Here is a 15939-nt window from a genome sequence, read left to right as displayed (position 1 = left end):
AGCGCAAGGAAGTGGTAAGGGAAAGGAAGACAAAATAAAGGGCATTTTCTCAAGCTAGTTACCAAAGTGGGAAACCAGAGCTTATCCCCCTGGAGGACTGGGGGGTGGGGTCGCACACGCACATCTGCCATCCTGCCTGATAGCCCGGAGCTGCAGCGCTCCACACTAACACCCATCAACAATGGGTTCGGGGCTGCCCTGGGCCGCTAGTCTCTTGCAGTACCAGAGCAAGTTCTCAGGTAAAGAGAGGAGCTGGCAGCTGGAAGCTGGACCAGCATGCCTAGACCAGTAAAGGCCTGGGGGCCCAGCAGCCTCTGCTGCGCCCTATAATTGTGTCTCCCCATTATGTCTTCTTGAGTGAGCAAGAGAAAGGAAGAGTTGCAACTGGTGCAGGGACATCTGCACCCCAGCAGCTCATCTCGCTGTAGCAGCAAGCCTGTGGCTTTCCAGAACTCTGCCTTCCCCTCATACCAGCTTCTGGATTTTGCTTGGAGGAATCCCAGCCAACTTCCCCATCCTCTGTCGCTGGGGTTGGGGAGGAGATGGCCCCGCCCCTCAGGTACGTGATTCTGGCCCAACCAATCAGCAGACACCATCATGCTGCAGGCTGGCTGTTGTGAATGGCTCAGAGATAATCAGATAATCCAAGTATCCCCATCAAAGCTCTTCTCTAGACTAGAGTTAAGCCACTTCTAGGAGAAAGGGAGTGGGGTGGGGGGCGGTGGTCTTCTCTTCCCTTGCTTGTGGGTGTGGAGCTGCGGGCCACTTTCCTGTCATCAGGAAGCATCTGCGTGTTGGTGGCTGTTGCCTGAGAGCCACTTAGGGAAAACCTAGCAGGAAAGTGGAGACTAATGATTGGTGACCCCTTGAGTCCTGGATGCAGTCGAGCCTAAAGTGGGTCCACCTGTGACCATTTAGATACCGGGGCAAATAAAGTCCCTTTTTAGTTTAAGCCAGATTGAGGTGGGCTTCTGTTGCTCACAGCCGATGGAGTGCTAACCAGTGCACCAAGGCACCTTGATAAACATGGTCACTGAGGATAATTGTGGGGCTTTCCTTGCCCACACATTTTGGGGACAGACTGTCAGTGTGGGTCTCCCAGGGAGAGATAGGGGATATTTTCCTCATCATGGGAACCAGAGCAGCAAAGGTGGGAGAAAGAGTCTAGAGAGGTTCCGGTCTCACGTGCACCATGCTTTCCCGGCTCTCTCCTTTCTTCTCCACACCCTGGCCACACCAGGCTCCTCACCCTTTCCCACTGAAGCTCTGGGTCTTGGTCCTGCCCTTCCTGCCTCTGGGGATCCCCACACTTCCTCATTCCCACCCCACCCTGCTCAAATATACCCTTTCTGCAAGGCTGGCCTGGACCAGACTGCACACAGAACGTCCTTTTCCCTCCTCCTGTGCTCCTGTTTCTATCCTATTCAAAGCAGAGCATGAGGCTCCGTCTGATCATTCATTCGCTTGCTTTTACAACAGTCATTCACCGAGTACCTTCTGTGCTTCTGTGCATTAGGAATATAGCAAAGGACAACACAGACAAAAATCAATCTTTCTGGAGCTTACAATCTAACAGGGGAACGGACAATAAAAATCAATGCATCAGGAAACCGCATGTGGTATATCTGAGAGTAAGTACTAGAGAGAAAAATCAAGGGAAAGAGGATAGAGAGAGCTGGAATGTGGCCAGAAAAAGTCTTTCTGAGAACGTAGCATTTGAACAAAGGCCCAAATGGGGACTGGGAAGTATAGTGATTGAATGGTGGCCCCCAGAATATATGTCCACATCTGAGGGTTTTTGCAGAACTGTTAGAGAAAGAATTTCTGTTGTTGGGCCACCAAGTTTGTGGCAACTCATTACAGCAACCCTAGGAGACAAATGCAGGATATAAATCGTGTGGGAACCTGGGGAAGAATGTTCCAGGAAGAGAGAATCTCGAGGACAAAGACTCTGAGGGCAGGGGCCAGGCTTGGTGGGTTTATGAAAGACCAAGGGGCCAGAGCAGTGGGAGCACACCGAATGGGGGAGCTCAGTGGGAGGTGAGGGTAGCGGTTTAGGGGACTTGATCATGAGATCATGTAGGGCCTTCTTGGCTTTTGCCTTGAGTGAGGTGGAGCCAAGAGAAGGTTGGAGCAGAGGCATGACATGACTGACTTATAGTTTAAATACAGAAACGAATAAATGAATCGACAGCGGCCAACCCCGTCACATCCCAATTACATCTATGTCTGTTATGCTGCTGGACTGTGAGCAACCTGAGGATAGAGCCTGTGTTTTAACATTTTTTGCATCCCTGAAGTACACCCCTAATGCCTGTCCCGGCTCTTCTTGGCCTACGAATCAATACAAAAATGACCAAAAAACAGGCAAAAGGAAAATTCAAGTTTAGCAAACATAGAAAGAGACCAGCTCAGTTGCATTCTTTGGTATTCATCCAAGAGAAATGAAAGCATGGCTCCACAAAAGACTTGCCTATGAATGTTTGCAGCAGCTTTATTCATAAATAAAAACTTAAGCAGCCCAGGTTTTCATCAACAGGAGAATGGATATTTGTGTACCCATACAATGGGTACCATACAATGGATATTCAACACACTAAAGATAAAGCAATGGATGTTGGATTTATCCCACATTACTCAATATCACCATTAACTACTGCCATGATGTAGATCAGTCTCACAGAAATAGTATGGAATGAAAGAAGCCAGACGCAAATAAGTTCAAACTGTCTGACCCCATTTATAGGAAGTTCCAGAACAGACCAAACTAATCTGTGAGGAAAACATAAGAACCATGATTGCCTCTGGAGGATGGGGCAGAGACTGACTAGGTAGGGACAAGAAGAAATCTTCTGGGGGTCACGTTCTGTATCATGATAGAGATCTGGGTTACACAAATGTATGCACTGACACAATGAATCAAATGATACACTTAAGATTTTTGCCTTACCGGGGTGCCCGGGTGGCTCAGTTGGTTGAGCATCTGCCTCTTGATTTTGGCTCAGGTCTTGATCTCAGGGTCCTGGGATGGATCCCCATGTCAGGCTCTGTGCACAGCATGGGATCTGCTTGTCCTTCTCCACCTGTTCCTTCTCCATGCTCTCTTTCTCTCTCAAATAAAATCTTTAAAAAAAAAAAAAAAGATTTTTGCATCACCCATGTATCTATTTTATATAAAGTGGAAAAAAAGAATCATAAGCAAATACTGAACTCCAGTTAATGATACGCATGTTCCAGTGTTTAGAGACGAAGTATACTGATTTCTGTAACTTACTCTGAAATGTGTCCGAAAAAACAAGAATTGGGGACACCTGGGTGGCTCAATCCTTAAGTGTCTGCCTTCGGCTCAGGTTGTGATCCCAGGGTCCTGGGATCAAGCTCCACATGGGACTCCCTGCTCCCTGCTTCTCTCTGTCCCACTCCCCCTGCTTGTGTTCCCTCTCTCACTGTGTCTCTCTATCAAATAAATAAATAAAATCTTTAAAAAAAAATAAGAATCAATGGATGGAGAGATCAATGTGTGCTAAAGCAAGTCTGGTAAAATGTTAATCACACAACCTACGTGGTGGGTAGGGCCACCCTCCTTGTACAATTCTTTCTACTTTTTTATATGCTGAAATTTTCATAATAAAATGGTTCTGGGGGCAAGGAGGCTCAATGGTCAGGAATGTGCCAATTGTGAGATTCTATCTTCCACATATTGGATCAAAACACAATAAGACTCTATCTTCCAAGCCCTGGATTGCCAAAAATGTTCAAGTCTAGTGATACTCAGTGTCCGCAGGGGTGTGGGGATTCTCATATACTCTATTGGCCTGGATGCCCCCACGAGCTTCCTTCCTGTCCCCTTCCTTCCCTGAGTAGCTGGTCCTTTACATGCAATGTATACAGTGTTGTATCCTGTTTTCTCATCAGCATTAGATTATCAACATTCTCCAATTTCTTTAAACAGTCTTTGTAAACACTGTACTTAAAAGAAAAGAGGCATTGCAGGATTTGGGTGTTTGGGTTTGTTTTGTTTGGTTTTTGATGATGACACAGTTCATTGTAGAAAAATTAGAATATACAGAAAAGAACAAAGAAGAAAATAAAAATCCCTAAAAACCTCCCACTCTGACGTTTTGTTGGCCCCTCCCTGCCCCTTCTGTGCATATGTCTGGATTCACACATTCACACAGAGTTTTATGTTTGTGTGCATTTGAACAAAATTGGGATCCTATAGGACATTGTGTTTTATTACTTGATTTTCTTAAAATTCGCTGGGATGTGGTTTTCCAGGCTGCCTGGTTCTTTAATGAGGAACTGCGTGATTTTTCCATTGTTGGAAAATGGAAGGTAGGGTCAGCCTAGTACTTGCTGTGCCCTTGGGGAGCCCCGGGCAGGGACAGGCCCACCGACCCAGCTTTTAGAGGCATGCAGGCTCCTGGGGTCCAAGGGCCTGGCACAAGCACCCACTGATTCTGGGAGGGGCACTCCCATCCCCCTGGCCCCTGGCCTGGCAGTCGCAGCAGCCCCTGCCACCCACCGCCAGGCTCCGCTGGGAGCCAAGCCCATAATCGCTGTCCCCTCAGGGTTCCGCTGCCTGTCCTGGCTTGTCCTCCCTGTCCTGAGCTGCCCTGACTGGGCCCTGAGTCCCCCTGAGGACTGTGGGAAGAGCCGGGAATCTGGGGCCAGCCGTCAAGGAGTCTTGCTTCAGTGAGGCTCCTGGCCCAAGAAGCAGCCTCTGTCCAGCCCTCAGCCTAGAGGAAACCCCTGCGCCCCAGGCCTCATTGTATTGTCAGGATGTCCCGTTTCCTGACCGCCTAACCTATTTATGGGCCACAATGACTGCTTCCCTGGGGAGGCCCCTACTGTACTTGGGCCCATCCTCTTTGGGCCTCTGGACCTGGCCCACGTGTCATATCCTAGACCTAGCCTGGGTTTGCCCTGGGACAAGGACAGTAAATGGGTGTCACCTCAGATGCTGATTCAGTAGCTCGATGGGGCCTACCAGGGGCAGGGTGAAGATTGAGGCTCTATCTGGACTCAGCAAGAGAGAATCTGACAGTCCATCTGCTGTGACCACTGTATGGTGCTGAACGACAGGAGCTTATGGCCTGGAGACAGCAATCCTCTGTTCCGGCCCAGCTTCCCTTCTCATCGCATCTACTTCCCTTGCATGCTCCTCCCCTCTAGCCACAGATTTGCTCTCTTTTGAACATGCCCTGATTTTTTCTGCCCCAGGGCCTTTGTTCCTGTTGCTCCTTTGGCCTCTTACATCCTCCCTCACCCTGAGCCATTACATCACACAAGATTTATCAAATGGGGCATTCAGCCCCAGTGAGCTGTTTAGTTCAGCAGTTCTTACTCAACCTTCAAGGCCGCAATTCTAAGGCTGCCTCTTCTGGAAGGCTCTTCTATGCCCCCAAGATGGGGCCACATAACCCATCCAGCCCTGACACCATTCTAAAGGAGAGACCACTGGATCAATTCTGTGGTTATGGTAGGTCTAGCTCCCTAGAAGCAGAGTCTGAGGTGGGAATTCTTGTTTGAGTCTGAGTAATTTAATGAGAGCTTCAATCCGTAGGAAAGTGAGGGAAACAGACCAGGGGAGAGGCAGACGCCGAGCAAGATATGGTTTTGGAAGAACTCTTGCCTCAACCAGATCCCCCAGGAACTCCAGAGCATGAATGGCACCACAGAATGTGTGGACTCCGGAGGCACAGGGACTAGGCTGCTCTACGCCCGTGGCTGTCATTTCCCATAACCTCCCAGGCATCTCCAGGGAATGCAGTGCCCGTTAGCCAAGGGCAGCCTCTGGACGGGGCTGGGCAGAGAGCAGCCAACAGCATGACAGCTGAGGGGAGGGGCACCAGCCTTGGGATCTGGGTGGTCACGAACAGCACCTGCCTCTGGCAGTGTCCAGCACCCCCACCATGCGTGAGCTGCCCAGAGCCTGGTGTTTGAGGCACTGCAGAGCTCAGAACTGGGTTCTAGGGAGCACTTAGCATCCGATGAAGCTGAGCCCAGGGCAGGCAGCAGCTTAGGACTGATACTGGCTGAGTCCATGGCCTGAGCCCCAGTGCCTTCTCCTCAGGCCTGGTGTCGACGTCCCTGGGCCCCTTCTTCTGGTTGTGTCCCACCTCCCTCCCCTTGGTTGTGTTACTCAGCCTGGCTCCACGTTGAGCAAGCTCTCTGGGAAGGCCATAGGCCTCTGTGTAGAGGCTGTTCTGGACTTGTCACCAGCCTAGTCTATCTTCCACTCCTCTCTCTGGCCAGGCATCATCCCTACACAGGTTACCTCCTGACTGGCAAGTAGGATCCCAAATGACACCTCCTCTTGGAAGCCTCCCCAGACTTGCCCAGTCCAGCCTAGTGGCCTCTCAGCTCCACTCCCCACCCTAAAGACAACTTTGGGATTTACATGATAGAAGATGGTTTGTGCAAGAGCCTAAATATTAGAAGCTTCAAAATAGTCTTTCTAAAAGGAGGTTTTTGTTGTTGTTGTTGTTGTTGTTTTTACATCACTCATTTCTCCAACCATGCCTCCACAGAGACAGACCTGCTGTAGTGATACAAGCTTGTGAAGCTGGCCTGCCTGGGTTGTGGTGGCCATGCCAGCTCATGATGGCCTGTTTCGGGGGATGGCAGCAGTGTCTCTATAGTCCTCGGATACCCTCAGTGTGGTGTTAGTCAGTTATCACAGGCTTGGGTGGGTGGCCACTGTTGACAGGCTGCATGACGCAAAGTGAGTGTATGTACTGGTCTCAGCTTTGCCTTTCTATGCTCATTGTGCTTATTTGAAATCAAGGTCTTTAATGTTCAAAAATAAGGTTAATTCTGGAAATGGGGACTAAATGATAACAAATCTATACTTCATGAGCCCATTTAACACCCTACAACCTGAACCAGGACCAGACACTTGGTACATATCAGTGGATGGCTGGATGGATGGATAAGTTGGGTAGTTAGGTAGATGGGAGGGTGGGTTGGTGAGTGGGTGGATGGATGGATGGGTAGATGGTTGGGTAGCTGGCTGTAGTTAGGTGGCTAGGTAGTTGGGTAGATGGGCAGGTGGATGGATGAATGGGCAGATATGAGTGAATGGATAAGTACCTGCTTAAAAATAGAGAAAATGGGGTTCCAAGAGGGAGTACCAGTTGCTCATGGTCACAAATAAATGGCAGAACCAAGATTCCTTACTTATTCTTAGGGCACCCCAAGCCCACAATTGGGGAGGCATATTAGTATAGAGGGAGGAGGCGATAAGGACTCACAGGTCTCTGGAGACGAGGAGAGGTGAACTTGCTGCTTCCTGCCCCCTGGTGGTGGCGGTCAGGTCTCCAGCCTCTCAGGGACCTAGGTCAGCCAGGTGACAGTGGTGTTTACACTGGGATGAGACGGTCACGGTTCAGAGACGGGGTCTAAGGAAGGGCAGGGTCCCTTTGGGCAACCTAGGGGAGGAGAGGGTCCATGCCCAGAAAAGGGGTAGGGGCTGAAGGGGTGTCCAGAAGCCTCACTCAGCATTCCTAGCTTACTGAGAAACTTATTTGGGGACGGCAGGGAAACTGTGGTAGGGTTCAGGCCAGGCAGAAGACAGAGAGGAAGGGGAATGCGCCTGTATTGCTAGCTCCTCCAGGAACTTGTTCAGTTCATCCTTGGAGGAAGGAAGAGAGAAAAACAGGCCATCACATAGTCCACCAGGCAGGAAGCTGGAATCCCAGCTCTACCCCAGGTGTGCCTTGAAATCTTGGGCACAATCACCAGGCTTCAGGAGTTGCCTCAAGGGTTGGTCTGAGGACAGCCAATATCCAGGGAGCTCAGGGACACGTTCCTGCCTTTCCTACCTTGGCTTCTGTGATCCTCCTATCAGCCCTATTAGGGAAGCAGAGCAGGTGTCATGCCCACATCTCAGATGATAAGATTGACACTCTGGGTGGTGAGCTCAGGCTTGCCTCCTTCCCCCACTGATGCACCGTCTCTCCCATACCCAGGGCTACGCGTGGTGATGGCTGAGCGCCTCCATTTTCCACCCGCACTTTAGCTGCGCCCCAGGCTCTTGCGTGTGTGCATGCATGCACACACAGACACACACACAGACACACACACACACACAGACACACACACACACCCTTCACACCGCTGCCCCCTCTGCAGGGCTGCCCTGGGCTCAGCAGAGCTAAGGGTGGGAGCCGGGAGTAGAGCATGGTTTTTCCAGCTGCTAGGCTGCTTCTGCCAGAAAGTGAGGGAGGAAGGAATGGGAGGGGAGTGAGTTGGGGGTGGAGAGTGAAGTGGGGGTAGGCGGTACTGGCTGCCTATTCTATGGAAGGATCAGTTTTTCCCTGGAAACACTCAGTGGAGTCCTGCCTTCCACCCCCTCTCTTCCTGGAATGAAGGCTTGGGATGGAGAGAAGGTCCCAAGGCCCACCTGGCTGCACTCACAGTCACGCCACCGGCCCAGCGTGGACTCCAGAGCCCCAGCGCCCACCCCAGCAACGAACCCAGGCTCCTAAAGACACTCTGCCTCATGGAGGGACACTGAGGCAAATGATCTGAAAACCACCTCCCTCCACAACTCAGTTCTGTCAACCCAGAGGAACACAGTTCAGTCCATGACTTCCGAGAGATCATGGTGACCAGTCCCCTGCTTCGGGAATGCCAGGGGTCCAGTGCAGGGCCACTTCCCTTGCAGGCCTGCTCTGTTGTGTAATCAAGGAGTTGCTGCTCGTGTCCAACCAGATCATCCCCATTTCCTTCTCTGTGAGCTGGAGAACACACTGGGCCCTGCTTTGTCCCTGCCTCCCTCCCTGGCCAGTGAGACCTAGGCTGGCGGTGCTGGGTGTGGGGGACATGGGCAGTGGAAGCTCTAGGCCAGAAAGGACTGGAGAAAGTCCTCTGGCTTCTGGCTCCTTCGAGTGGCTATGGCCTACATCCCTCTCCCTCGCTCTCACTCCCTCCCTGCCTCCATTCTGGCCTCCGTGTGTACTCCCTGGGTCCTCACCCAGCATCTCCTCCCTGGATGCCTGTCTTTTTATGCCAGATCTCACTTTCTCTTTCCCTGCCTTTTCTTTAGCTTTCTTGCTCCCTTCTCCCTCTCATTTCTCTGTTGGGGCAGTGGCCTGGCCATGTCCTCACCAGCCCTGCTGGCTCCTCTCCCACCTCCCCTGCTCCTGGACGCCTCTCCTGGCTTCTCTCTTCCCTCTCAGTCCCAGACCCTAGGGAGGACCCATTGGCTTCCTGATAAAGTCCTTTCTCTGTTGCCAGACTTGTTGGCCCTGTGCACCCCCCTTTCCTCCCGCCACCCCCCACCCCGCCCCTCGCCAAGAGCCTCCACCCACTCCAGGCACATCTCTGCCCTTCCTCTGGGTCTTTGCACTTGTCCCCTTCACCTGGAAAGCCATGTGCCTGCCCAACTCACTTCCTGACTGGGAGCGCTCCCCACTCTCTGGCCTTTCACAGCTCAGCTCTCTCTGAAGGCAGGTGTTCGCCCAGCACAGAACGTCAAAGCTGCCGTCTGTCTGAGAGACCTGGTGTGGGTTAAGGGTGGGAGATCCAGGGAAAACGCTAGCCAGGAGGAATCCCTCACTGACCCCAGGGGAGGCCAGTTGAGGTGGAACTCCAGAATAACAGAGCTGGGGTGGGGGTTCCAAAATCACAAGCCCAGACCTTTCACTTGACAGCCGGTGAGCCAGGGCTCCCTCTGTGGGGCTCCACACAGGTACCCCCAGACCCAGCAGTGCACGGCTCCTTGCTCTTGGGGCGCTGCTGGCTGATCAGTGCCACCCCAGCAGGCAGCCCTGGGGCCCCGGCAGACTGTAAATCACTACCATTGTCTGCCTGCCCCCAGTCGCGCCCATACTTTAAAAGGGAAGGACAAGAATCTCCCCATACTGGCCCCTCCGCCCGCCAGTCAAGAGGCTGGTGCAGCAGAAGAGAAAAGGGGTCTTTATGCCCACGGGCAGGAGGGCACCACATCCCCGCCCAGTCCCCCCACAGTGCCCTCTGGTGAAAGGCGCCTTTGTGAAGCCTCCGAGACTGGCTGGAGCAGACACGCAGCCCACCCCAAGCAGGAGGCGGTGGCAGGCAGCTGGGGTCAGAGGCCACGGTTGGGGAGGCCTCGGGGCCCAAGGACCTGAGGAAGAGACTGAGCAGTGGCAGGAAAAGAGAAAGGACACTCTCCCACTGCAGCACTCGGAAGTGGTCTCACAGCTGCCACGTCCTGTGTTCACACAGGCCCTGACCTTCCACAGCTGCCCAGGGGCAACTTCCTGTGGCCCCCTCACGGGGGAAGCCCGGCCTCCCTGCCTCCTCCCAGATGGCTTTCTCACCTGCTCTAGCCCTCAGCCACTCACACTTCCAGGTTTCTGAACAGCTGGCCACCCTGGAGGACCTAGAATGTTCTTCCCCAGGAGACCGGCCCGCTGGCTGCCATCACAGAGAGCCCGCTCTCACGGCTCCCCACTCTACCTGCCCTTCCCCACCTGCTGGCCCTCTAGCTGACCTCGTCCCCTGTCCTTTGCTGCGATGCAATTTCTGTCAGTCTCCCATCTAGAAGGTAAGCTCCGTGAGAGCACTTCTGCTCATTACTTCCCTTTATCTTGCCCCCAAGCCTGACCCACAGTGGGAGCAGGCTGCATATTTCTAGGAGAGAATGAACAGATCATTTCCTTTCATTTACCCTTCCTCCTACCCTGAGAGGGAGGCACAGGGGTTCTCTGTACTGAGACTGAGGCCTCTTTCTCAAAGCTAGGCACTGAGGAAGAGGTAGAATTGGGATTCCTAGTCAAGGCTGGCTGAGCCCCAAAGCCGTGCTTGTAACTGCTCTGCTCCCTGCTTCCCTGTGGCAGGCACCCCGCACACACCGGGCCCCCTGCCTGGCAGGATCCCAAGGACAGAAGGGCTTAGCCCTTAGGGAATGTTCTTGAGGATGCCCTTGGGAAGCAGCTCTGGAGTTCCAGTAGCCCCATCCCTCTCTTGCAGGCTGGATGGGATCCAGTGTGGGGTCCTCGGGCAGAGTGCCCTCCCTGTGAGAACAGGGAGCAGTCTGACGGCTCTCTACACCTCCCAGCTGCAAGTCTGACCCTGCCCAGTAACGCATCATGAGGCAGGGCTCCTGCTCCCTCTGGGCCATTAGTGCTCCCCCACACACACACCCAGGGGCGCTAACACCTGCCTGGCAGGTGTACCTGTGAAGAGCACAGGTGAAAATCTGCAGGAAAGGGCTCCTGGGACCCAGACAGTAAAGCCCCAGATAAAAACATGACCCTCATCCCATCTGCAAAGGCCTGAAGCTGGCAGGAAGCTAGGGGTGGGAAAGATGCCAGAGAAAGGCTCAATCCCCCTCAGCCCTCAGCTGGAGGAAAAGGCTGAGCCAGGGCTGCCAAAGCTGTGAGTCAGCCGTCCCTGAAAAAACAGGGAGCCCAGGGCCCGGCACCCTGAAACCCAGACCTCCTCTGTGGGTGGGGAAGGTGGAGAGGGTCTCTCCAGGGAAGAGCAAAGGAGCAAAGCCACCCAGCCAGGAGCCATCAGAATCTGTCTCTTCTGAGCCTGGTCCAAGGACCTGGAGCAATGCTGGCAGCACCTGCTGGACCACAATGGTCCCTGGGAAGGAGCTTCCTGACAAAGGCCACATGGGGTAGACTGCACCCTCCCCACAGACTGCTGCCCCGTGCCCACAAGCCCACAGTGCACTCCCTGCCCAGGCCCCTCTGAGCCAGGGACAGGGCCTTAGGGAACAGCAAGACAGCCCCTTCACTGTGCAGATAGGGGATCACCCCAGTAAGGGGTCCCACAACCAGCCAGCAGCCAAGTTGAGACCCAAGACCTGGCACTTGGTTCTGCCTTGAGGACAAGTCACTCTAGTGTAGCTGCCCCTCTTGGAGCCAGGTTGGATGCTCTGGCACAGGCAGGCTCTGACTCCAGAGTGAAGATCCCATTCAGTGCCCCCAGGCTCACCCCATCTTTCTTCACCCCCACCCCTACTCACAATCCAACCACATGGAACATCCTGCAGGTCCCCAAACTGGCTAGGCTCTCCAGCCTCCAGGCCTCTGCCCATGCCGTTCCTTCTGCCTGGAAGGTCATTGCTTTTTCCTTTCCCTGTACCACTCTACTCCTCTCAGTGTAGACAGTAGATGTGGATTCCTCTAAGAAGTGCTCCCTCTCCTCCTGCTTACTCTGGATTCCTACCCACCATAGAGGCCACTCTGAAGGGCTGTGGTTCAGCTCTGGCTCCTAGTGCCAAGGCCTGTACACAGCAAGACTCAGGGTTTACTCGGTGAGGGGCCTGCAGATGAAGGGGGATGAGCTCTCTGTGCTGGACCCTCTCTAGGATATCGGGGGGGGGCTTTCTCCTCCATCTCTGGCTTCCCTCCACTGACCACTTTGGTAGCTGGGGCGATTTCGGGGGGTGGGAAGGGCTGTGAGAGGGCGGGGCCACTCTCCCCCATGCTATCTCGGTTGCCTTGCCTTTGGAAGGGCCCAATCCACCCCTGCTCTGTTGGCCCCATTTCTCACTTTGGCTTCCTGAGCCCCTGCTGCTAACTGTCCCCCCACCTCTGTACTTCTGTGTTCAAATCCCAGGCACAGGGATTTGAAGGCTGAGTCCCGCAAGAAGCCCAAGGCTGGTCGACAATTCAAGGCCACACGGGCATGTCCTAGAGGGAAGGGCATAACCTCTGACCACTTGGCTCTTCCCTGCCCAGAGTGCTCTTATCTGTTCATCTCATTGCCCTGTAGTGACCCCACGGGCAAGAACGGTAGGTGCCACCAGAGAGTATGGTCTCCATCAAACTTGCTTTCTGCTGGGAGGGAGGTGCTGAAGAGTTCTGCCTAGAAAAGGAGTGGGCAGTGACCACAGGCTTCCCAGCCGGCTCAGTCCCTTATGGGCAGCTACCCTGCAGCCCCTGTCTCTGTCACAGGGACCCCATTTCCCTCCCCACTGTTGCCAGTGGCACAGGGGGCCAATCCAGATTACACTCAGGACACTAGCTCCATGTTCCGCATCCCTCATCACTGGCCTGTCTCCTCCCTGGCCTGTCATCGTCCTCTACAACCCTGGTCTCAGGGAGGACCGTGTCCTGCTCCCCAACACCCCCTGCAATTAATCATCCGGGCTGCCCTCCCAGTCAGGCCCAGCTTTGGCCCCTCCAACCCACCCTGCTGCCAGGCCCCAACACAACCATCCGTGTCTCCTGGTCAGAAGCCAGTGACCAACTCAAAATAACTATTACCCTTCCCTCCAACACAACTGTCTTTGCTGAGGAGGACAACAGCTGCAAGGGATTAGGGGTGGGGAACAGAACCAGAGAGCCCCCCACCCTCAGCCCTATACCCAGGCTCAGACCCATAGAGCTGGAGGCTGAGGTAATGGATTCAGGGCCAAAGAGGCTGCCTACTCCAGTGTCTGGGGCTGCCTTCCCTCCCCCAGTAAAGTCCTCCTCCCCGGCAGCAGAAGCATGAGAGGGGCTGGAGGACTGAGGCCTCCCCCAGCCTAGGACCCTAGCCAGGCCCACCTCCAAGCCTGAGGTTGCTGCCCAGTCAGGAAGAGAGAACTGCACGCTCTTTCTACAATAGGAAGCCCAGTGACCCACTCTGGGCCTTTGCTCCTGCTGTTACCTGCGGATTGCTCTTCCCTTTATGCCCAGTGTCCATGCCTCCTAACCCCTCAAAGTCCTCCTCCAGAATTACAGCCTCTACCTGACCACAGACCGTCTCTAAGTTTCTCACAGGACAGATGCCTGGGAAGGATGACACACCACTGAAATGGCAGAAGCACCCTCCGCTGGAGGGGATGGGGAACTCTCTTGGACCCCACTGGTGAAATGGACTGACCAGGCCTCACTCGGAGCAATGACCTGTCACCCTGGGCAAGCTGAGGCGGAAGGACCAGGGGAGGCATCTCTGGGCTGAGGCGGGCCCAGAGACAGCTGGGAGCTGAGTCCCCAAGGCAAGGTTCTATCACTGCAGTGCCCGCCCTAGGCACGTCTTAACAGAAACAGGGTGCTCCCTACCTTGCAGGCTGCTGCCTTTCTCTCAGAGTGGCTCCTCTGTGCCAGAGCTGGAGTCAGGCCGCGGGAACTCGCCATCTTGCCCAGGGTCCACTCTCCGCCCACTCCCACCTGCCGGCTCCTCCCACCTGCCGGCTCCTCCCACCCGCCGGCTCCTCCCACCCTCCGGCTCCTCCCACCCGCCGCCCCCTCCCACCTGCCGGCTCCTCCCACCAGCCGGCTCCTCCCTCGAGCTGCACACCCCTTCTTCCCAGCCATCCCTTTCCTAAGGCGACCTGATCCTTGCTTTCTCTCTCCAGGTTTTGATCACAAGGGCTGTCAAAGCCACGTTAAGAGACCCCCCCCCCCCCACACCCTACACAAACAGGAGAACGGGCATTTCCTCACGGACCTTCACCTGGTGGGCGGCACGTTTCCTCCTGCCCTGCTCTCCCTTCCACGCCTTCCCTGCTTCTCCCTCTTCTTCCCTGTCTTCCAGCTTCGAAGACAATCTTACATTACAAGTATTTTTGGTAAACAACCTGATACACTGCTATACTTTTTGGAACTGAGATGAGATATATGTTGGCAAGTAAATAAATATCTGCTCTGTCCCTTGCATTAATCTTTGCTACCCTTGCCTGAAGGCCCTTGGGGTTTGAGAAGGGGGCAGCTCAGGGAAGGGGTAGGTACTAAGGGTGGATGGGCCAGCTATGCTTCTGTCACCTGTGTCCTGTGTTGCTTAGGTTTGGGTAATCTATTGCTACCTAGGGAACCATCCCAGAACTTTCTGGCTTAAAACTGCCACTGTTTTATTTGCTCGTGGTTCCTGCACCTTGGCTGAGCTCTCCGGGCAGTTCCCGGCTGGTCTTGCTGGGAGCCACCTGCATAGCCTCATTCAGCTAGAAACTGAGGCCACGCTTCTTCACAGAGGTGGCCTTCCATTCAGTACTCATCTGGGTGTACTGAATGTGTGATGTACTGGGTGATGTACTGGGTGATGGCTCCAGCAGAGTAGCCAAGAGCCAAGCGTGTTTCCAATAGTAAAAATGCAGAAGCTGCTAGGCCTGCTGAAGGCTTTGGCTCGGAACAGGCACAGCATCACTTCTGCCACGCCCCATAGTTAAAGCAAGTCACAGGGCGGGCAGTACAGGTGTTCAGTACCAGGAGGCAACATTCACTGCAGGCCACTGCATTCACAGGCTGTCGAAGCACACGGGGACACGTTGGGAGCAGTACGTGGAAGATGGAACAATGATAATCTGGGGTGGCGGGACTGTGGGGGCTTTGAAATTCTCTATTTTTACATTTGAAAAAAGACAAGAAATAAAGGAGAGACTGAGAGGAGGCTTCCAGTTCACTGCTCTGGCTGGAGCTGTCCCAGGCCCCTGTCATGGCAAGTGCCCTTAATTCCCAGGAAGTTGGGACCTTCTGCCTGGTGGGGCCCTAAGAGGGCAGGGAAGCTGTTGCCGATGCCAGGGCCTATCCCTCTGGAAAATGAGCTTTCATTGGAAAATGGGCTGGGCCTTCGTTTACAACAGGCCTGAAATTTAGGCTTGAGACATCATGTGTGAATGCGGTTCACAGTGGCCGAGGTATCCAGCCAGGAGTGAAAGAAAATGACGCTCATCACTCACCATGCAATTCAGAACATGGGTCCCATTTCCAAGGCTCATCACTTAAAAATGCACCCTAGGTGTTAATTAATCCAGTGATCCCTCACTGCTCCAGGGGTGGTCCAAAGACCAGCAACATTAGCACGACCTGTGGCCTTAGTAGAAATGCAGATTCTAGGGTCTCAACCCAGACCTGCTGAATCAGAACTTGAATTTTAACAAGATCCCCAAGGTGATTCTTATGCATAATTACATTTGGGAAACCTGTTCAAATCTGCTCTTAAAAACATGATTATACTACATTGAACCCCAAAAACATGATTATACTACATTGAACCCCACCCTCGCTTTTTTTG

General features: G+C 53.8%; 1 long non-coding RNA gene across 1 annotated transcript; it reads right to left on the bottom strand.

Annotated features, from left to right (window-relative positions):
• Positions 1-2716: 2716 nt before the first annotated feature.
• On the bottom strand, positions 2717-14122 carry LOC131817789 (uncharacterized). Its single transcript, XR_009348579.1, has 3 exons — positions 13992-14122; positions 7257-7433; positions 2717-3123 (listed from the first exon to the last, which is right to left on the bottom strand). It is a non-coding gene; the product is annotated as an uncharacterized LOC131817789 (long non-coding RNA).
• Between the last annotated feature and the right edge of the window lie 1817 nt (positions 14123-15939).

The sequence above is a fragment of the Mustela lutreola genome, chromosome 16 (assembly GCF_030435805.1).
Source record: "Mustela lutreola isolate mMusLut2 chromosome 16, mMusLut2.pri, whole genome shotgun sequence".
Lineage (NCBI taxonomy): Eukaryota > Metazoa > Chordata > Mammalia > Carnivora > Mustelidae > Mustela > Mustela lutreola.
Note: the sequence above shows the minus strand (reverse complement) of the source record. Positions and strands in the feature narration are given on the sequence as shown.